The 24,522-nt window shown below is 37.6% G+C and overlaps 1 pseudogene; it reads left to right on the top strand.

Moving 5' to 3' along the window:
* Positions 1-938: 938 nt before the first annotated feature.
* On the top strand, positions 939-24,172 carry LOC130684192 (iron-responsive element-binding protein 2-like; annotated as a pseudogene).
* Positions 24,173-24,522: the final 350 nt, after the last annotated feature.

Below are 24,522 nucleotides of genomic sequence, written 5' to 3' on the forward strand. Positions count from 1 at the left end.
CTCATCTAATTATATATTAATGACAGAAAGATAGATAGACAGATAGGTAGATAGATAGATAATGAATGAGTGAATGAATGAATGAATGAATAAATAAATAAATAAATACAAGAATGCAGCAGACCAGTATAAAAAAGATATGTGCACCCCTATGTTTATCACAGCACAATTCACAATAACCAATCTACAATTATATGAGCAACATTATGGTTACTAGACTCCCCAGGTCATCAAGTAGCCCCAGAACATACCCCATTACAGTCACTGACCATCAGCCTAGTAAGCTGATATAGAATCACTACTTGACTTCTCTGTACTAAACTGACTTCCCCTTGGGACCCCTCCCACATTATGTGAGCTAATTGTAATAACCCTTTGTTTTTCCCCGCCCTTATTCCTCCCTTCCCACCCATTCTCCCCCGTCTCTTTCCCTTTGGTAACTGTTAGTCCATTCTTGGGTTCTGTGATTCTGCTGCTGTTTTGTTCCTTCAGTTTTCCTTTGTTCTCATACTCTACATATGAGTGAAATAATTTGGTACTTGTCTCTTTCCACCTGGCTTATTTCACTGAGCATAATACCCTCTAGCTCCATCCATGTTGTTGCAAATGGTAGGATTTGTTTTCTTCTTATGGCTGAATAATATTCCATTGTGTATATGTACTACATCTTCTTTATCCATTCATCTACTGATGGATGCTTAGGTTGCTTCCATTTCTTGGCTATTGTAAATAGTGCTGCAATAAACATAGGGGTGCATCTGTCTTTTTGAAACTGGGCTGCTGAATTTCTCTGAATTTTTAATACTGGCTTCCTGCATCCAGTACATGTGCTCCAGAGTTTAATAGTAAACATGAATTTGTAACACTCCATCCTAAATTTCAGCTTTTCACTAACTTTATTCTACTGATTTGAGTCCCATTTTGTTAAGTGAATGAACATGGCAAATGTTCCACATGTAATTCCAGTTTGGTTCCGAGAGTCTCGGTATTTTTGGTTTAATCATTGGTCTGAAAGCTTTCAGGATACTCTGCAGGAGAAGAAAACGGTATTGGCTCCCTTTCGGCATTTAGTATTGATCCTTCTTCCATAATTAAAAAAGATATTTTTTTGAGAGGGTATCTCTCATATTTATTGATCTAATGGTTGTTAACAACAATAAAATTCTGTATAGGGGACTCAATGCACAATCATTAATCAACCCCAAGCCTAATTCTCAACAGTCTCCATTCTTCTGAAGCATAACAAACAAGTTCTTACATGGTGAACAATTTCTTACACAGTAAATAAGTTCTTACATGGTGAACAGTGTAAGGGCATTCATATCACAGAAACTTTCAGTTTTGATCACGCATCATGAACTATAAACAATCAAGTCAGATATGATTATTCGTTTGATTTTAATACTTGATTTATATGTGAATCCCACATTTCTCCCTTATTATTATTATTGTTTTTTAATAAAATGCTGAAGTGGTAGGTAGATGCAAGATAAAGGTAGAAAACATAATTTAGTGCTGTAAGAGGGCAAATGTAGATGATCAGGTCTGTGCCTACAGACTAAGTATTAATCCAAGCTAGACAGGGGCAACCAAACATCCACGGATGCAGAAGATTTCTATCAAAACGGGGGGGGGGTGAGGTTCTAAGCCTCACCTCTGTTGATCCCCAATTTCTCTCCTGATGGCCCCCCTGCAACTGTGCATGTCTTAGGTTGTTCCTCCCTTGAGGAATCTTACCTGTCTCTGGCTAGCCAGTCATCTTCCAGGGCCATACAGGGAAATGTAAAGATCGTAAGTGAGAGAGAAGCAATATTCTTTGAAAAGGATAGCTTTCTACTTCTTTGCAGATTTATGCCGTGTGGCTTCTATGCCCAGCATTTGTCTTGAGGTATCTTTACCACTTGGAAGAATTATGATACTCAGTAATTTTCGATATAAGGCACGAATTCTACTAAAGGGTTGTAATTAGGAAGAAGAAAAGCTACAGAAGTAGCAGACAGAAGAAAACATGGGAAAATTGATTATTTCTTTGACATATCTTCTTGTAGAGTAACATAAGCATGTATAGGTTTTAACAAACTACTAATTAAATTGCATACACACATTAACAGAATAGGAATACAGATACATAACAAAAGCAGACCTACAATTACCAGCCATATCCAGTGAAACCAAGAAAACCAATTAGGTACCCTAAGCATTTGTGAAAAGTTATCAATGATATGATGGATAATGTCTAACTGAATTTGAATAGTTTGATAAAAATCAGACAAATTAAAACACATTCCTGGGAACTGTTCACATCCCATATGTTCTTTTAACAGTAGATAGTCTATAGACGCACGATTTTGGAGCACTGCAACTTGCCCTTCTCCTAATTCTTGGTTGAGTACCGACAGTATAGATCCAGTCAAATTTGTTGTTTTACTGTATGCACAGGCCAGCTTATATATCTCCTTCTTCATTCCAATGGCATGTCCAGGAACCGGTGGGATGAATGCAGCTACAACTGCAACAGTGCCAGGGTCTTTGTTGAAGTTTTTTGATGATCATCTTCTGAAATGACTCTTCCAGAGGAAGTTGATGTTGGAAGATCTTCTTCATATAGTATCTTAATTCATTTTCTGGGTAGCCAAATTAGGCCTTGATCCTCTGTATAAACACAAACAAACCCTTTGCCCACACTTTGATATGACCTTTATACCATTGTGAAGAACCTATTAGAGATCACCACACAGGAACTGCTTTTTTTTAAAGAGAAATATATATTATCAGAAAAGTGTACTTCCATAGCTGATCATCCCACACCCTTTAAAAGATCAAAATTAAGGATATGTAAAGGATGCATTAATCATTGATTTACAGTTAGTTTTATCCTATCAGGAAGTAATCCCCCATTTCTTTCTTTTTTTGTTATCATTAATCTACAATTACATGAAGAATATTATGTTTACTAGGCTCTCCCCTACACCAAGTACCCCCCACAAACCCCATTACAGTCACTGTCCATCAGCATAGCAAAATGTTGTAGAATCACTACTTGTCTTCTCTGTGTTGCACAGCCCTTCCCTTTCTCCCACCCCCCACATTATGCATGCTAATCATACTACCCCTTTCTTCTTCCCCCCTTTATCCCTCCCCATCCACCCATCCTCCCCAGTCCCTTTCCCTTTGGTAACTGTTAGTCCATTCGTGGGTTCTGTGATTCTGCTGCTGTTTTGTTCCTTCAGTCTTTCCTTTGTTCTCATACTCTACATATGAGTGAAATAATTTGGTGCTTGTCTCTTTCCACCTGGCTTACTTCACTGAGCATAATACCCTCTAGCTCCATCCATGTTGTTGCAAATGGTAGGATTTGTTTTCTTCTTATGGCTGAATAATATTCCATTGTGTATATGTACCACATCTTCTTTATCCATTCATCTACTGATGGACGCTTAGGTTTCTTCCAATTCTTGGTTATTGTAAATAGTGTTGCGATTAACATAGTGGTGCATCTGTCTTTCAAACTGGAGTGCTGCATTCTTTTGGTAAATTCCTAGGAGTGGGATTCCTGGGTCAAATGGTAAGTTTATTTTGAGCATTTTGAGGAAACTCCATACTGCTTTCCACAATGGTTGAACTCATTTACAGCAGAGTAGGAGGGTCCCTCTTTCTCCACAACCTCACCAACATTTGTTGTTGTTTGTCTTTTGGATGGTAGCCATCCTTACTGGTGTGAGGTGATATCTCATTGTGCTTTTAATTTGCATTTCTCTGATGACTAGTGATGTGGAGCATCTTTTCATGTGTCTGTTGGTCATCTGAATTTCTTCTTTGGAGAACTGTCTGTTCAGCTCCTCTGCCCATTTTTTAATTGGATTATTCACTTTTTGTTTGTTGAGGTACATGAGCTCTTTAAATATCTTGGATGTCAAGCCTTTATCGGATCTGTCATTTACTAATATATTGTCCCATACTGTAGGGTACCTTTTTGTTGTATTGATGGTGTCTTTTGCTGTACAGAAGCTTTTCAGCTTGATATAGTCCACTTGTTCATTTTTGCTTTTGTTTTCCTTGCCTGGGGAGATATGTTCAAGAAGAGGTCACTCATGTTTATGTCTAAGAGATTTTTGCCTCTGTTTTTTTCTAAGAGTTTTATGGTTTTATGAGTTACATTCAAGTCTTTGATCCATTTCGAATTTACTTTTGTGTATGGGGTTAGACAATGGTCCAGTTTCATTCTCTTACATGTAGCTGTCCATATTTGCCAAAACCCTCTGTTGAAGAGACTGTCATTTCCCAATTGTATATCCATGGCTCCTTTATCAAATATTAATTGACCATATATGTTTGGGTTAATGTCTGAATTCTCTAATCTGTTCCACTGGTCTGTGGCTCTGTTCTTGTGCCATTACCAAATTGTCTTGATTACTATGGATTTGTAGTAGAGCTTGAAGCTGGGGAGTGAGATCCCCCCAACACTTTGCTCTGCTTTGTGAGGTTTTCTTTGGCTATTTGGGGTCTTTGTTGTTTCCATATGAATTTTTGAACTATTTGTTCCAGTTCATTGAAGAATGTTGCTATTAATTTGATAGGGATTGCATCAAATCTGTATACTGCTTTGGGAAGGATGGCCATTTTGACAATATTAATTATTCCTAGCCAAGAGCATGGGATGAGTTTCCATTTCTTAGTGTCCCCTTTAATTTGTCTTAAGAGTGTCTTGTAGTTTTCAGGGTATAGGTCTTTCACTTCCTTGGTTAGGATTATTCCTATTTATTTGATTCTTTTTGATGCAGTTGTGAATGGAGTTGTTTTCCTGATTTCTCTTTCTATTGGTTCATTATTAGTGTGTAGGAAAGCAACAGATTTCTGTGTGTTAATTTTGTATCCTGCAACTTTGCTGTATTCCGATATCAGTTCTAGTAATTTTGGAGTGGAGTCTTTAGGGTTTTTTATGTACAATATCATGTCATCTGCAAATAGTGAAAGTTTAACTTCCTCTTTACCAATCTGGATTCCTTGTATTTCTTTGTTTTGTCTAATTGCCATGGCTAGGACCTCCAGTACTAAGTTAAATAACAGTGAGGAGGGGGGGCATCCCTGTCTTGTTCCCGATCTCAGAGGAAAACCTTTCAGCTTCTTGCTGTTCAGTATGATGTTGGCTGTGGGTTTATCATATATGGCCTTCATTATGTTGAGGTACTTGCCCTCTACACCCATTTTGCTGAGAGGCTTTTTTCATGAATGAATGTTAAATTTTGTCAAATGCTTTTTCAGCATCTATGGAAATGATCATGTGGTTTTTGTCTTTCTTTTGGTTTATGTGGTGGATGATGTTGATGGATTTTCGAATGTTGTACCATCCTTGCATCCCTGGGATGAATCCCACTTGGACATGGTGTATGATCCTTTTGATATATTTTTGAATTCAGTTTGCTAATATTTTATTGAGTATTTTTGCATCTACATTCATCAGGGTTATTGGTCTGTAATTTTCTTTGTTGGTGGGGTCTTTGACAGGTTTTGGTGTTAGGGTGATGCTGGCTTCATAGAATGAGTTGGGGAGTATTCCCTCTTCTTCTATTTTTTGGAAAACTTTAAGGAGAATGGGTATTATGTCTTCTCTGTATGTTTGAAAAATTCCTAGGTAAATCCATTGGGCCGGCGGTTTTGTGTTTGGGTAGTTTTTTGAGTAAAATTTCAATTTTTTTGCTCGTAATTGGTTTGTTTAACTTTTGTGTTTCTTCCATGGTCAGTCTTGGAAGGTTGTATTTTTCTAGGAAGTTGTCCATTTCTTCTAGGTTATCCAGCTTGTTAGCATATAGCTTTTCATAGTTGTCTTTAATAATTCTTTGTATTTCTGTGGAGTCTGTCATGATTTTTCCATTCTCATTTCTGATTCTGTTGATGTGTGTTGATTCTCTTTTTCTCTTAATAAGTTTGGCTAGAGGTTTATCTATTTTGTTTATTTTCTCAAAGAACCAGCTCTTGGTTTCGTTGACTTTTTCTATTGTTTTATTCTTCTCAATTTTGTTTATTTCTTCTCTGATTTTTATTATGTCCCCCCTTCTGCTGACTGTAGGCCTCATTTGTTCTTCTTTTCCCAGTTCCGATAATTCTGATGTTAGACTATTTATTTCGGATTGTTCTTCCTTCTTTAAGTGTGCCTGGATTGCTGTATACTTTCCTCTTAAGACTGCTTTCACTGTGTCCCACAGAAGCTGGGGCTTTGTGTTGTTGTTGTCATTTGTTTCCATATATTCCTTGATGTCTATTTTAATTTGTTCGTTGAACCATTGATTATTTAGGTACATGTTGTTAGGCCTCCATGTGTTTGTGAGCCTTTTTGGTTTCTTTGAAGAATTTATTTCTAGTTTTATACCTATGTGGTCTGAAAAGTTGGTTGGTAGAATTTCAATCACTTGGAATTTACTGAGGCTCTTTTTGTGACCTACTATGTGGTCTCTTCTGGAGAATGTTCCATGTGCAGTTGAGAAGAATGTGTATCCTGTTGCTTTTGGATGTAGAGTTCTATAGATGTCTATTAGGTCCATCTGTTCTAGTGTGTTGTTCAGTGCCTCCGTGTCCTTACTTATTTTCTGTCCAGTGGATCTATCCGATGGGGTGAATGGCGTGTTGAAGTCTCCTAAAATGAATGCATTGCATTCTATTTCCCTCTTTAGTTCTGTTAGTATTTGTTTCACATATGCTGGTGCTCCTGTGTTGGGTGTATATATATTTAAAATGGTTATATCCTCTTGTTGGACTGAGCCCTTTATCATTACGTAATGTACTTCTTTATCTCTTGTTACTTTCTTTGTTTTGAAGTCTATTTTGTCTGATACTAGTACTGCAACCCCTGCTTTCTTCTCCCTATTGTTTGCATGAAATATCTTTTTCCATCCCTTGACTTTTAGTCTGTGCATGTCTTTGGGTTTGAGGTAAGTTTCTTGTATGCAGCATATAGATGGGTCTTGCTTTTTTATCCATTCTATTACTCTGTGTCTTTTGATTGGTGCATTCAGTCCATTTACATTTAGGGTGACTATTGAAAGATCTGTACTTATTGCCATTGCAGGCTTTAGATTCGTGTCTACCAAAGGTTCAAGGTTAGCTTCTTTAGTATCTTCCTGCCTAACTTAGCTCGCTTATTGAGCTGTTATATACACTGTCTGGAGATTCCTTTCTTCTCTCCCTTCTTATTCCTCCTCCTCAATTCTTTATATGTTGGTTGTTTTATTCTGTGCTCTTTCCTGTTTCCTTTAACTGCTTTTAGTGGGTTGTTGATTTTATTTTTTGCCTTTAGTTTGTATTTGGTTGGTCTGCTTTCTTTTCTGTGATTTTATTTTCTCTGGTGACATCTGTTTAGTCTTAGGAGTGCTCCCGTCTAGACTAGTCCCTCTAGAATACCCTGTAGAATTGGTTTGTGGGTGGCAAATTCCCTCAACTTTTGCCTGTCTGGGAATTGTTTAATCCCTCCTTCATATTTAAATGATAATCGTGCTGGATACAGTATCCTTGGTTCAAGGCCCTTCTGTTTCATTGCATTAAATATATCATGCCATTCTCTTCTGGCCTGTAAGGTTTCTGTTGAGAAGTCTGATGATAGCCTCATGAGTTTTCCTTTATAGGTGATCTTTTTCTTCTCACTAGCTGCCTTCAAAACTCTGTCCTTGTCCTTGTTCTTTGCCATTTTAATTATTATGTGTCTTGGTGTTGTCCTCCTTGGGTCCTTTCTGTTGGGAGTTCTGTGTATTTCCATGGTCTGTTCGATTATTTCCTCCCCCAGTTTGGGGAAGTTTTCAGCAATTATTTCTTCAAAGACACTTTCTATCCCTATTTCTCTCTCTTATTCTTCTGGTACCCCTTTAATGCGGATATTGTTCCTTTTGGTTGGTCACACAGTTCTCTTAATATTGTTTCATTCCTGGAGATTCTTTATCTCTCTGTGTCAGCTTCTATGTGTTCCTGTTCTATTCCATCAGTGGCCTCTTGCATCTTACCCATTCTGCTTATAAATCCTTCCAGAGTTTGTTTCACTTCTGTAATCTCCTTCCGGACATCTGTAATCTCCCTCCGGACTTCATCCCTTAGCTCTTGTATATTTCTCTGCATCTCTGTCAGCATGTTTATGATTTTTATTTTGAATTCTTTCTCAGGAAGACTGGTTAGGTCTGTCTCCTTCTCCTGTGTTGACTCTGTAATCTTTGTCTGCCTCAAATTTTACCTTTTCATTTTGATAGAGACAGTTTGCAGAGCTGGCACGAGTGACGGCTGGAAGAACTTCCCTTCTTGTTGGTTTGTGGCCTTCCTCTCCTGGAAGAACAGTGACCTCTAGTGGCTTGTGCTGGGCAGCTGCATGCAGACGCGGCTTCTGATTCTTGCCCGGCCGCTATGGAGTTTATCTCTGCTGTTGCTGTGGGCATGGCCTGCCTCGGGCCGCTGCTCCGATATTGCGGAGCCACGTTGGAGGGGAAACGGCTGGGAGGCTGTTTATCTCTGTGAGGGACCTCTGTCTGACCTGCCCTGCTATCCAGGGGTTTAGGGTGCCCGGAGTTCCCTGCTGCTGGACTAAGTGTCCCAGGACGCTTCCGTCTGGCTGTGTGGTCCCTGTCCCTTTAACACTTCCAAAAAGCACTCGCTTTTCTTTTTCCCTGGGGCACCAGCTGCCGGGACCTACTCACAGATCTTACTGTCCTTTTTCCCTAGTATCCAGCACCCCACGCATGCACTGTCTGTGGTCCAGTGCGGATGGCAAGGGCTGGCTGATTAGCAGTCCTGGGCTCCTTCTCCCTCCCTCTCTGACTCCTCTCCTCCCGCTGGGGAGCTGGTGTGAGGGGCGCTCAGGTCCCACTTGGCTGCGGCTTGTATCTTACCCCCTTCGTGAGGTGCTGGGTTCTCGCAGGTGTGGATGTAGTCTGGTTGTTTTCCTGGGTCTTCTGGTCTCTCTTTCAGGAAGAGTTGTCTTTGTTGTATTTTCAAACATATATGTGGTTTTGGGAGGAGATTTCTGCTCCTCTACTCATGCCGCCATCTTGGCTCCACCTCTAAAAAAGATTTTGACATCTTAGGAAAAATGATTGATTCCATGTATGGTACCAAAAGATCACAAAGTTAAATTGAGAATTGTAGGGTTATCCCAAAGGAAAAGGAATATGCCATTATATTTTTAGAGGAATCAATTCTTTCCTTTAGACATACTGATAATTAATCTTGCCTTTAGAGCCCTCTGGCTGTATTTTTTTCTTAGCAATATTATGATCTATTTTTGATGTTTTAGTTCATAGAAAATTTCAATCTGTTACATATGTTTACATTTATTGAATTCTTTTTCTTCTTTGAAGTTCTATTCATGGTCTTCATAGGACTGATTTTATCTTGGTTTTCACAGTGTATATTGTGGTACCTCATTAATTTGGTGAAAGTAGAAGTTGGTTTGGTATATCTAATCTGTATTGCTCTCATCTTCATGAATTTAAACAAACATCTTTCTCCTAGGCTTGAGTTTCTATATCTTAAGTCGTTTGGATTAAGTGACCCCTACCACCTCTGAGATGTTTGGACTTAGTATTGTTCCCAGGTTGAAGGCTGTTTCATTTTTAGTCCCCTCCCTAGTTGCCTCACTGTACCAATCCAAGACCATTTTATAATTTAGAACAGGTGAGTAGCTGTTTGGTTCTTGGTAAAAACTAAGAAAAATGATTTTAGAAGGAATTTTGAAGCCACATCTTAAATGTTATCAAAATGGAATTTACCTATAATTAATGATGCTGTAAATATTTGTGGTGTAAAATTTAATGTGCTGTAGAAACTAGTGATGCTATAGTTGGAATTTGAAGAATTTTTATAGCCAACATGTAATTTTTTTAAAAATACAGTTCATCTGTATATTACTATTTCATCCAATTTACGATGCCATTAATGGATAGACACAACCTTATTTAAAATACTGCTAAGAAAGACTGCCAGCTAACAGACTCACCATTGACTCTAAGGTATACCCTTATTTCCGAGACATTAAAATGTAAATCTTAGCCATTTTGAGTTTTCAGGCCCTTTTCTCTCCTAACAGTGACATTGGACCACTCTTCTATTGACAGTTTATCTTAAAACACCTGCAAAACCGGAAGGAGTTCCTGTTTCATAAGAACAAGTGGATCTCTTTCCTTCACCGTCACTAGTAAGAGTTAAAAATTAGATTTTGTAGTTTTCAAAGAAACCATGCTTATCTTATTGCTGATTTTGTGTATTTATGTGTGTCCCTTTATTAGCACCTCAGGCATGTAGAAGTGGCTGGAAAGTTTGTTGAGTTTTTTGGAAGTGGAGTTTCACAATTATCTATAGTGGATCAAACTACAATAGCAAATATGTGTCCAGAATATTGTGCTATCCTCAGCTTTTTCCCTGTTGACAATGTGACTTTAAAACATTTAGAACATACAGGTAAGAAGCAAGATCATTTAGGTTAAACTTGTTACATTTCCAGTGTGTGTCTCTGAAATATTCTATAGTAAGTCACTATTCTTGTACATGTTATTTAGTTATTCATGAAATTGTCCTATTTTAAAAGAATGCATAAAATGCATAATAAACTTCCCAGATGTCTGGTCTGTTCCTGGTTCCCTGGGGCCCATTTACGGCAACGTAATGGGATTATCTATACTGCCTATCTTCAGCTTTGTTTTTCCCCATAATGATGGAGACCTCCATTCTGCTTAGGGATCAGAGGTTGCAGTTTAATGGGAGTCAAGCTTGAGAATATTCTCATCTGTTCTTTTAGCAGGAATAGGTGGTCACCAGACAAAGAGTTTGGGACCCAGTGCTCTGACAGTAAGAAGCACGTGATTTGGTGAAAAGCAGCACAGGGTTACAAGTTCCGAATCTTCTGTAGCCTGGTTAGCTAGGAGTTTTTACCACTCTTATGTTGAGTAGTTTATGTATTATAAGAAGTACCTGAAAACCCACAATGTGTTGATACTACATAAGGCCCCTTGTTTTTAAAAAGCGGGATCTCTTTTCTTATTTTGATCCACTTCCTCTTTTTTTTAAGTAAAAACAATTTTGTTTTTTTATTGAAGCATAGTTGCTATACAATCTTATATTGGTTTCAGGTATACAACACAGTGATTCAACACTTACATACATCATTAAATGCTCACCCCAGAACTGTTGACTATATGCTGTACTTTCATGTCTGTGACTAATTTATATTATGATTGAGATTTTGTGACTCTCTGTTTCACCCACCAACCCCAATTCCTCCCCCATGGTAACCTCCAGTGACTTCTCAGTGTCTATCAGCCTATTGCCTGTTTTTTTCATTTTGTTTTGTTTTGTTTTTAAATTGCCCCTCTTCCTCTTTTAAAGAGATCATTGCTGAACTCCTAATCTCTAATCATACATATATTTGGGGAATATATTCTAGTATTTTTCATTTTGGGAGAAGATTATTATAAGTCACATGGAAAAATGAATAACAATTCATTTGGATTCTTGGAGAGGGAATAGTCCTCATAAAATGCTGAGATTTCTCCAAGCTGGATTTTGATGGGTGGCTTCTACATGGGTCTGGGCTTTCTCATGTGGTGGCTTTAGGAATCCAGTGGTCTGAGGACACAGAGACAGCCAGCCTTCTGGAAATCACACTGCTTTGGTGCAGGGGGAACACAGACCCCACCCCTTGCTGGAGGAATGTTACTGTTACATTGTGAGAAGAACTTATAACTTGGAGGATGTGTTCTGTGACAATCCTGCGGAAAGACCACCTGCATAAGTCACTTTACTTCTCATCAGGCTTACAGACAACCACCCCAATGTTCAATTGGAAACTTTTAATATCAACATCTAAATTCTTTAATTTCTGCTTTTTCTCTGTAAAACTGTTCTTAACTTTCACTTTATTCTTTCATTTTAACTATTAATATTGTTTATTGTTTATGGAAAGTGATGGATTTCTTCCTTCATGGTGGATAGTAATTTATTATGTTCAGTTTTATTACTGGTTTTTCTTTTGCAAATAATATTTTTTGCGAGTCTTATAGAAGTTTCTCAGTATTTATCATCAGTGATTAACTTTTAAGTAAGGGCTGGTAGGTGTTTTTAGCAAGTAGCGTTTTCATGAAGGGTAAACTTTACTCTTGAGAATAATATCAAATATTAATTTGGAAAGAAATCTATTCTGAGTATTTTGTAATCTGGAATATTTGTTTCTTGCTCATCATTGGAATGCAGAACCCTACCCCCAAAGATTTCACAATTCCTTACTTGATTTTTGTTATTAATCTTCTTTTTAAGTTTTGATAAAGACAAACTCAAGTCAATGGAAGCATACCTTAAAGCTGTGAAATTGTTTAGCAATAACCAGAATAATTCAGGAACGCCTGAGTACTCCCAAGTATATACAGAATAACCCAAGTAGTAGTGAAGAGTGTAAATTCTGGAGCCTAACCACCTGGGTTTGAATCCCAGCCCTAAAATTTATTAGTTTTGTAACATTGGGCACTTTATTTAGCCTTTCTGCCTCATTTACCCCATCTCTAAGATAGGAAGATCCTATCTAACTCAGGATTCTTTAAAGATCAAACACAAACTCATTAGAACAGCCTCAGGCACATAGTAAGTGCTCAATAAATTTTAGCCATTATTACTATTTAACAAGCTTATGGGTATGTGAGTCTCATTTAATTAATTAATTTTACATAGATATCTATTACAGTGAATTTTTCAACTTTTTATGGGGTCTAAATTTTTAGTATTTAAAGTACAAAATTGACTCTTAATTTAGCACTCTAATTTTTTCTACTTCATGATCACTATAATATCCTCCCAAAATACCAGTTTTGATGATGTCTGCATCTGGTTAATGTCTATATTTTGTGAAAATCCACAATTATGAAAGGGATATCCAGTTATGCAGTCTTAAATGTTAAATATATTTTACAATCTAAGCAAACGTTTCTAATCTGTTGAGGATTTGTGTTTATATTGAAGTAGGTAGTATTCACTTTCAGGAGTCTTAATTTTAATAACATTCATTTTCTAGTAGTGTGTCAAGGATCTAAATAAACAACAGGATGTTATCATAGGTGTGTTTAACTGTTAGCTCTATTTTTTGTGGGGGGTGGGAATCCATTTTCTCACCCAGCTGTATTGTTCTTGATAGCATGTATCCCTCCTTGAAATCTTAATTTGTGTACTGGTTTGTCTGTCTTTCCAAATGGAAGGTACACATAGGCTCCATTAGGACAGGAACTTGTGTCTGCACTATTTATTTTTATTTATTTTTATTTTTTGCATTGCATCTTCAGCTCCTAGAACACTGACTGGCACACAGTAGATATTCAGGAAACATGTTAGGCAAATAGGTGAATACATTACTGGCATATTGAAGGCTAGTATAGGACCCATAGGGATTGAATTGGTGTAAATTTGCTTTGGTCGGGTCTTCTAACTTCTGTGAGGATTTTCTGGTCCACTTCACCACAGTTTATTGACTCTAGTGCTTTGTCCACATTAAAAAACAAAGAAGGGAAGAAAGAATTGTAGGAAAGAGTAAGAAAAAGTAAGTAGAAATGTGGTAGTGGTAAAATAAAATTGAATACATTTGCTTATTAAAAACCTGACCATATTAAGAAATAAAGCTATAACCCATCAAGAAATTGATTTCAAGAGAAACTCATGAATCCCACTTTTAAACACAAAGACTACGATCACCTGGACCCGAGAAATGAAGGCATAAGAAAAGCAGGTTTGTGGTCAAGGTCATTCAGAACAAGCGGGGTTGTAGAGGAATCATGAAGGTCTCAATGAAGGGAAACTTAATTTGCACATACGCTGGATAAGTGGATGACAGGAAGTGATAGAAATACCAGAGAAATTAATAGAAACTTAGGTGGAAGGTGGGGTTTTTAAAAAAATAATTTTTTGAACCAAGGAATAAAAGTGTGACCTGCAGGAGCCTGCCTGGCCAGCTAGACACTGGGGAACCAGCAAATGAAAAACCCTTTCTCTGTCGTGTCCCTCCACCACCATCTACCGACTGGCCGTGAAAGGGTAAATGCTCACGAGCCCAACTCCACTGTCACAGAACAGGCAAAGAAGGGAGAATTTAGAGCTCAGAGGCCAAAGTTGATAGTCACCACAGGCATCCACTGTACAAGAGACATCTGTGAAGACAGTGTTTATCATCTTCCTGGGAAAAAAAAACATTTGGGGAACAGAAAATTTTTTACAGACTATTCAATTGATGTTGGACAGTGTGTGCATTGTTCTGCTAGTCTTCTAGCAGTTTTTGTCATGTTTCATAAATGGGGTTGTTAAAAAAATCTGTATTTCTGGGGTTGAATGTCAGAATGAATACGTAACTCAGTGTGCTTCAGAAATTAGTCCTTAAGTTAGAATCTTTACTTAAAGTTCTAAATCCTTTCCCTTTTCTCCATGATCTAGGTGATCCAGATTAATCTGAATTCAATAGTTCCATCTGTCAGTGGTCCAAAAAGACCTCAGGATAGAGTTGCTGTGACAGAAATGAAAAGTGATTTCCAAGCTTGCTTAAATGAAAAGGTAGATCACTCTATTGATATCCTTGTCAGTGCACTTTGTGTTGAATAAGTAATATAGAACTAGCCAGGTGACCCATAAAGTCAATCTGCTGTGTTTTTTTGTTACAGCACACACCATCAGCCCCATTTTTCCTTCTGACCAAAGTATAGATCAGTCGTTTACCCAGGTCCACTGTGAGGAGCAGAGGTTGACTGTCTCTCTTTAAGTTAAAATTTAAATTAATTAAAATTTGGGTTTCTTAGTCACAGTGGCCTCATTTCAGGTGCTGGATAGTTACTTGTGGTTAACACTTTTGTGTTGGACAGCATAGATACTAAATATTCACATCATCACAGAAAAATTCTGTTGAATAGCACTGTTCTAGACTTTTGTGACTTCCCAGAATAGGAGAAAAGCACTACTGTGTAACTAATTATTCTCAAAATCTGGTAACAAGTGACCTCTTTGACTTGGGGGTTTATACAGAATTTCTGAGAATCATGGCTTCAATCTTGCCACTTTCTCTATTCTGAGAACTAGTAGCTGGCTTTCAGAGCCTTCCTTTCTTAAAATTTCTTTGTGTGTGTGTGTGTGTGTGTGTGAGAGAGAGAGAGAGAGAGAGAGAAAATGTCAGACTTAGACAGGAACAAAATGGTGTATTGAATTCCCATGTACTTCACCTCAACAATTAACAACTCATTGGCAGTCTTGCTTCATCTATTTTATACACATAGGTTCACAGGCTCATTTTGAAGCAGATCTTCAGGGCCATTGTTAACAAAGAAAATTTGTACATCTCTTGAGTATTACCTGAACAGCAGTGAGCAGAGAACAATAAAGCCAAGGTATACCTGCATTCTGGGTAGTTGGCTGTACCTAGTAATTCTTATTGTGACTACTCAAATTCATATTTTAGCTGAATCTTAACTACTAAAGGTCATGAATCTTTAGCAACACTCACAAATAATCAGAACTTCCAGTGTCAAATCATCATATGTCAAGGATCTGCTGTATTTTCTGCCAGTCTTTTTTCCTATTTGTATCCAGAATGCATAGTTTATATTTATGTGCAAATTTACATAGGTTGGATTTAAAGGCTTCCAAATTGCTGCCAAAAAGCAGAATGATGCCTTCACTATTCGCTATGAATGAGGTGACTATCAGCTATCCCATGAGTCTGTCATCATCGCTGCAGTTACCAGTTGCATCAATAACTGCAATCCATCTGTCATGCTCTCTGCAGGTAGGTTGTGTTTTATGGCCATACATAGTCTTTTCCTAAATTAGTTTTTACTTTTCTGTTATGTGGTTTTTCTATATCACACGTGAGTATCAGTGTCTGTGTCTGAGAAACTTCATGAGATTTTTAGGTCTTCAACATTAGGTCTCAAGGAGACTAGGTTTGATTTATGTTACTAATTTTGTTTTTATTACATGGGAGGTAAATTTTTAAAAAATCATAACTTGCATGTCTATTAGTTTTAGGTTGTATCTGCTGCTTCTGGTAATTTAGAAGTATAATGATCGAATCCCTTGATAATCTATGTGAAGTTTCCATAGTAGTGTGCCATAGTCCATTGAGAGTAAAAGATGATTGGTAAGGATTGTAAATGAAATCAGTTGTATGCACATAGAACCACTCATTGTTAAAAGTCATGTGTAATACATGCTGAATTATTATTTATTATGACTGGAATTTTAAAAGGCTCACTATGCGTTGGTTACTGTGTGCATTATATTACTACATATCGTCCTTTGGTCCATTTATGCGCATGCCACATCAGGCTGCACGTGAACGATTTACAATGTAAAGCTAGTGTATCTGCTGCAACTTGTGGTTTGTTTCAAATGAAAAAAATCAAGAGCATAGAGTGGACAAAATAATGACAGTAAATTCACGAGTGTGGACTTTTACCCTGACAAGAGATGGAGATTGGCTTGTTAAATAAATACTTTCTCGCTTCCCCCTTTAATGTGAGGAAGGAGGGAGAGACATCACCGTAATGAATCATTGTTCACTGTGCAGGTCTTTTGGCTAAAAAAGCTGTTCAAGCTGGTCTGCATGTTAAACCTTACATCAGAATGAGTTTATCTCCAGGCAGTGGGATGGTTACACATTGCCTCAGTTCCAGTGGAGTATTGCATTCCTTAGTAAACTTGGGTAAGTAAGTGATAGTTACACCTCTTTACACTGACATTGGTACTCAGCAGTGATGGAAGCTGCTTCCTAGAACCCTTCATAGTCAAGAAGTTAGAAAAATTGTGCTCTAGCTTACTTGTTACCTCGCCATTGTCACACATCTTTGAGGCCCTGTCACTCACAGGTAAGACTGGTTATAGTCAGTGAACACAGCAGCAGTGTGCTGGCTGCAGAAGTAGGAAATGTGGATTCGAGATTAAGGATGGAAAGACAAAATGCACAAGTAAAACCAAGTAGCAGTGGCCGGCCATATATGCCATGGTACCATGTAGAGTGTAATTTCCATGAGTTGGGAAGACAGGAAGAGTGAACTCTTACAGGTTGTTTTATTAACTGAGTAAATTGTCTTGATTGGGGCTTGTGATGTGCTGGGGTCTATTAAATAAGCACAGGTGAAGTTGTCCCTGAACTGTGGGGAAAATACGTTTACATTTCTTACATACTCAGAAAAATAAATTTTGGCTAGCTATATTCAGTGTCTATTTTGGAACATACCCTACATAAGTAGTCAATTCCTTTGCAAGAGAGATACATTTTAGATTTTCTTTTTGCTTTTAGAAGGGCAGCTGAAGGTAATTTTGAGGATTTTACCTACAGTTTTTTAGTTATATCATCTTGGGATTTTTGTCAGGGACTTTTTTTGGTTAAGAATGGGAAGATTTGTTCCTGTCAGAGGACCCAACTCCAGCGCCTCTTTGGTGAGCTTTGGTCAGCTTGTTAAAGCCAGGCTGTCTTGAGGCTTTGTAGTTTAAACCCTCAGGCAGAAGTACAGCATCAGTTTTTCGAGTGCTCATGTTATGTTCCTAGCAAGTAGTAGCTGAGGAGTTTTCTTGTGTAGTGTGATTGGCTCTCTGCAGAGTTAGTTACCAATCCTGACTAGGGCTTCTCCTAAGCATCAGGACTTCAATGGTTGGCATCCAGTGCAGGCTGCATGCCCGAGAGGGAGAGTCAGGTTTGGTTGCTCAGAAACCGGAGTAGACATGCCGATGAAGGTTGATCCATCTGTCATGAATATTCTCTTCAGTGATCTTATTACAAAGGTGGAAATAAGAGATAAGGCTTGTCGTGTCTTCACAAATGCTGTGATGTTCTGTCCAGTCATATTTCTGTTTTGAAATGCAGATTTGAAATAGTTGGCTATGGATGTTCAGCATGTGTGGGAAACACAGCACCCTTACCATAAGCCATTTTAAATGCAGTCAAACAGGTAAAATGTGTCACTCAATAAGATAACGAACTCTGTTTCATTAATAAATTACAGAAAATGTATATTGACATTTGTATTTCTGTAGACCTATATATATTCTGTGGGAATAGTAACCTGTCAATCTTAAAATGATTCTCAAAGAATAACACAAGGAATTAGTTTATTTACAGTATTGATAGTTCTGTAATAATTGGTAGAACATGTTTTGGTTATCTTGTCCTCAGAAGTACAATATTTGAGATTGTTTATGTATATATAATTATCCAAATTTGTACCATCTCTAGAATATATATTGTGTGTGTGTGTTTTTCTTCAGGGTGATTTGGTTACCTGTGGAGTTTTATCTGGAAACAAAAATTTTGAAGGTCGTCTTTGTGATTGTGTCCATGCCAACTATCTTGCCTCTCCACCCTTGGGTGGCTTATGCCATAGCAGGTACAGTGAATATAGATTTCCAGACCGAGCCTTTAGGTATCTCTTCCTTTATCTGCATACATATGTCCCTGCACACACTTTTTTCCCAGAGGCTGTTGTATTTTTGAAATGTTTCTTAGATCATCCATTCTTTGATCATTTCAGGACCTCTTGGTGTAATGCATCATCATTCATTTCTGTGTTTATATGAAGAAAGTAAAATGGGCATAGTTGCTTCCTTCAGCTGCTTATGCCTAAAGCAGTCTGCTGTTGAGTAATTTACTTAGTTTGTATGATAATTCCTTTGGCGATGTGAATGTCTTGAATCTCATACTAAAATATTTTAAACAGGTACTGACACTACTGGCAAGAACATTTACCTACATAATATTTGGCCTCCTCGAGAAGAAGTTCATCAGATAGAGGAAGAGCATGTTATATTGTCCATGTTTAAAACATGAAAAGAGGAAATAGAGGTAAGAGTCTCATTTCTTCAGCAGTTCAGTGAAGTGTCGATGTTTTCTTTATTTCACACATCCTGCTTTCTGAATAGAATAAAATTTTAGATTACATTATTTTGAACACATACGTTTTAATGAGTGATAGTCATTTTGTATCTGGAAATCTCTAGTATCTGAGAGAATAGCTTAGAGTAACAGAATTGATTTATTTTTTTACCTATTAGAAATATGTAGCAAGCATTTACATTTGGCATCTTGAATATGGGCACACTTCATATAAACTTCTCTGTTAGTCCACTCAGATGGTTCAGATTTTGAAAGAAAGCTGGTGCAATGAGTCTGTCTCACCCATGCCTGGCATCCTGCTTCACCTCCTCAGAGGCAACCAGTGCTTGTCAGTTTTTTAAGCATCGTCCCAGGGATGTCTTTTACACCTACAAGTAAATACATATAGTCACACTTTTTTTTAATAATGGAAAATATAAATATGAGGGCACAAAAAGTGTTTATTCACTTAACAAATATTTACTGAATCTCTGCTGTGTGCCAGGCACTCTTCTAGGTATGCGGATTTCATCAGTTAACAAAACCCAACATTCTCATGGGGAGAGGAAGGCAGTGAACCATTAGCAGAATAACTAGGTAGATTACATATTATGCTAAAAAGTGGTAAGTGGTAATGAAAAAATATATATGATCAGGGTAAAAAGAACCAATTGTGCAAAATTTGTGTGTAATTTTATATAGAGTGGTTGAAAATATGACATTTGAGCAAAACTTTGAAAGATGTGAATAAGTTAGCCATATATCTGGACAAAGAAGAGGGCTACCCGGTGGAGAAATCAGGGTAAAGGCCTCAAGGAGGGCAGTGTGACTAGAGCATGGGAAATAAGGATAGTGGTAGGAAACGATGTCAGAAATGGAGGTCCCAGTACATAGGGAACTTTAGACCAATGTTAAAATGTAGTCTTGTACTCTGAGTGAAGTGACACGGGGAGTGGGAGCCATGGGAAGGTTTCGAACAGAGGAGTGTCATACTCAAAAGGGTTGCTCTTTGTATTGAGACTTTCTTGGGGGTGAAGGTTGGGTAGAAGCAGGAAGACCAGTGACAGCAGAATCCAGAGGGAAAGGCGATGATGGCTGGACTGCTGGGGTGGTGGTGCAGGTGGCAAGGGTTATAAGTGTAGTTTGAAAATATCACACTGTGATGTGGGACGTGCATTGAAAGAAGTAGCGGTTTTTGTCCATGACGATATTCTGAAGATCAACAGCAATACCCACACACAATCTCTCTTTAGCAACTTGTGTAGATATTTTTAAGTTTTTTAGATTTTTGGAGTCTACAAATTTTGACATTCAGTTTCTATTGAAACTTAACTCACAGGGTAGTGCTCCTAAAAATCTGGTGTGTTGGAATTTGATGAGCAAATCTTTATTGATTCCATCCAAAATGTCATGATTTTATAGAATGTGCTGTCAGCTTTATTTCTAAATCAGTAAGACCTATTTTTTTCATTTTAACATAAATACTTTATTCCCTTGATCATTTATATAAGCCTCTTTTTATGACTCCCATTTTATCTTTCTTTTAATTCACCAACCAAAACCATATTCACAGATGGGAAATAAGCAGTGGGATTCCTTAGAAGCACCATATTCACTCTTGTTTCCATGGGACTTGAAGTTTACTTCTATCAGATGTCCTTCATTTTTTGATAAGCTTGTTAAGTACTGTTTTATCACTGTTTCATCTTTTTAATGTTGTTATAACTAAAAAAACTCATGAAGAGTTAAATGCCTTTAACTTTTTACCTTTTAGACCAAAGAGCCAGTTTCACTGCAGTCTATTGAAAATGCCCACGTCCTACTGCATCTGGGAGACTGTGTCACCACAGACCATATATCGCCCGCTGGAAGCATTGCGAGGAGTAGTGCTGCTGTTAAATACTTGGCCAGTAGAGGGTATGTGTGCGTGGTGTTCAGATGCTTTTATTTTGTCTCCTTTCTTACTGATTAAGAGGCTTCTGGTCACGTTCGTTCCTCCAGGAAGTACCTGCTGTCACAGGTGTCTGCTTGCCATGGTGACTTACGCAGTAACTGGAGTACCTGTTGTACCTGCTTTTGCTTATGTTTTTAGAAACTGAAATGGCTGTTTTAAATTGCACCCCTAATAGAGGGGTAGCCAAAATAAACAACTGATTGGAAGCAAGACTTCTCTTTTCAATTTTTCTTTGTTGAAAAGTCATCATGGTTTGACCTGTCAAATTACCCTAACCACCCTCCCCTAGTTAGAAATTTAAATGTGTCTTTTGTGGACTATAAGATGCATGTGCATGACGCTAGGCTTGATCTGTGTCAAATGGAAAGACAGTGAATTCCTGCTTTTTGAGTCTAAAATTTTACATAAATCAATGAATGTAAAGATCGTTTATAGAGGAGATAACAATCTGAAACTAGAAACACATTATTTCATTTCTCTGTGCATGGTAATGCTCTCTGGTGTCACAGAGCCATCCTGACACCACAGACAGGTTTGCTGAAGGTGGGACATGCTGCCCGATCAACCTTGGTGTTTGTGCTGCTTGAATGACAAGACTTTGCAGTGAAATCTCATACACAGACCATGTCGTGTGGCTTGGTTTGTCATGTAGTAAACCTGAAAATTCTTACTGTAGTTTCAGCAGTGCTGTCGTGAATTTTGTGTTTGAACTTACTTTCCAGTTAACTGTAGTTTGGTGTGAATTAAAGTACTTTGGTAGAAATTACTAATAGCAGCTGCCTTTGGTAAAACTTCACGAAGATGAATCAGTTTGTTACCCACTTAGCTTTTATATACAGTGTTGAGAAATAAGGTAAATTTTCTTTTTCCCAGATATTTGCTGGTTGTGATTTCCATCTTGGTCGTAATTGTGACATTGCTGCCAACCCTCAAAAAAAAGGAGCCACCACTTTCCAAGATACAGTTTTTATATTTATTGTAATTTCAGATCTTAGAATATTTAATCCAGTACTTCTCATAAATCAGAATTTTTTTAAATAGACATATGAACCATCCCCCACCCCCACCTCCATTATAAAAACATTTAAGTGTACAAATTTAGAATATTTATTGCCTTTACATAAAAGGCCGAACAGACACTTAGCTGTTGTTGAGATGCTTAGCTGTTTCTTGTCCTGGTGACCAGTCCAGCCCGTTAACACCCAGATTATGGTGTCTGAATGCCATAGCACTGTACAGGTATCTCAGCTTTCCAGAAGCTCAAGTCACACCACTTTGTTTTCACAAAAGACCTACATTGGTGTGGTAACAGCTTTTTTCGTGGAAGTGAAAATCCTCTTCAGATTTCTTTCCATTAGCAAAAAGGCAAATGCTAGTGTAGGTCTATGGCAAAAGTGGAGGGATGTGACCCTCCAGAAATCAGGAGAAGCCCTGCACTAGATGCTGTTTTGGTTTATGAATGATTATGTTGGAACATTCTCTTCCAGATAGGAGGGGAAATCCGTACAAACAACCAGTGCTTCTTGGAGAGATGACTGATTCCAAATTTGGGTCTGGAAAATGTCTATATTTTTCCCAGTGAGAAATAGCTGCCAGAAACTACAGGGCTTCTGTGAAAAGGTCTCAGGAACTAATTTGAACCTGCCACTGCTTAAAGATGGGACATGCTGAGCATCAGTAAAAAATACTAACTGGAATGGATTAAATCATGCATTTTAGTCTCTGAGTTTATAATAATACTGAAAGAAAAAAACAGACCAACTTACCTCTGGAAGTTGGTAGGGAACCATCTGATTACTTAACAGTCATAGATTTGTAAACAGTCTTTACCATGTGGAATGAATTTCAGTATAACCTAATCATTGATGAAGGACATTTGTCTTTATAGAAGTTTTCCAGCTAAAAGTTGGAGGAGGAGTGATGAGTATCACTGTTGTGTAATCCCTAATGAAAGATTTAATCTGGACAGTGATGATAGTCCCTGGTAACATTCCAGAAAGAGACAACTGGGTATCATGTGCCTCCAATGGATGTTTGACCTATGAAGCCTGTTACACAAATTAACGTTAAAAACCCAAATATTATCAAGCCATTGGATCTGACATCTTGTTTACAGGAAATACAGTGACAGATGATTGGGAATGACACCGTGGGAATACAGTTAGCACAGTATGAATGCAGGAAACTACAACCAGTGACCTGTTTCCTTCAGAAAAAGTAGAAGAGGGGCAAGAAGGGAAAGCAGATGTGAAGATTAAGAGATTGACTGAATGAATATATAAAGCATATTTGGACCCTGCCTGATTTGAACAAACCAACAACAAATGAATCATGGGGAAAATCAGGGGCATTTGAATATTGACTGGCTCTCTGATATTAAAAAACTGTGGGGGCTTTTTTTGGTATCAGGATAGTATTTTACAAGTCCGAATCTTTTATAGGCACATACTGAAATAGATACAACTAAAATGTGTTTTCCTCAAAATAATGTAATAGGGGATAATTATGGAAGAAACAGAGTCCATGATTTGATTATTACAATGTGATGAGAGGCACCTGCTTGTTGATTCACTGTTCTGTTTGCCCTACTTTTGTACATACTTGAAATTATCCATAATAAAAAATGTTTTGAGTAAGTTTTACAATTCAGTAGTACGTGATTATTTTCCACCTGAAATTAAATTACTTACATAATTTTCCTGTAGCCTTACCCCTCATGAATTCAACTCTTACGGAGCCCGAAGAGGTAATGATGCTGTAATGACAAGAGGAACTTTTGCAAATATCAAGCTTTTTAATAAGTTTATTGGAAAACCAGCTCCCAAAACAATTCATTTTCCATCAGGACAGATAGTCAGTATATATACAAAGTATTTAAGCAGTTGCCAACTATATCAAAATTTATGTTAATGATTTTTGTGTTTGTTTGACTCTATAGCTAGATGTGTTTGAGGCTGCTGAGCTGTACCAGAAAGAAGGTATCCCACTGATTGTTTTAGCAGGAAAGAAATATGGGTCAGGAAATTCAAGGGACTGGGCCACCAAAGGACTGTTTTTGCTGATATCAATTCTTAAATTTTATCTTACTAAACTTCAAAGAGTTTTAAATGTTTACTTTTGGCAGTAACATCTTGTGAAAGTTTATTTTCCTCATTTGGATTTTTTGTACTTATTTGAATAGCATATTTTTGTTTTTTTTGTGATCTTATATAATATTTTGTACTAATCTAGCTTCACTTTAATACTCTGTATTTGATTAAATCTAGGTCACTCTTTTCTTATTTGAGGAAATCAGTATGTTAGAAGGAAAGAAGATTCTGTCCTGCTTGATAATAAAAATTACTTGTGTACAGTGGTAGTTTACTTAACCCCTTTTGTCTGATTTGCTCCATCAGGGGTTAACAGACTCAGAGATAGTAGGCTATGTTTTCCTTTTTATTCCTAGAACAGGTGAAGATGGTGACAGGTCATCTGCCCCAAGACATTTCTCCTGAGACTCTTTATTGGAGAGCAAATAGGGGTCCACTGGAGAGAGAAGTCATAGGACTTGTAGTTTCTGACATTTCATACTCACAATTTGTAGTTGTAAAAAGGCTGGGCAAAACCAACCCTCACCACTTTCATATCTTAGGAACTTTGTTCTTTTTGAGTTTTTGGTCTTCACCCTTAAGATGGACATGCTGATTCTCTCATCTTTCTGAGATAGTACAAATAT

The sequence above is a fragment of the Manis pentadactyla genome, chromosome 6 (assembly GCF_030020395.1).
Source record: "Manis pentadactyla isolate mManPen7 chromosome 6, mManPen7.hap1, whole genome shotgun sequence".
In the NCBI taxonomy this organism is placed as follows: domain Eukaryota; kingdom Metazoa; phylum Chordata; class Mammalia; order Pholidota; family Manidae; genus Manis; species Manis pentadactyla.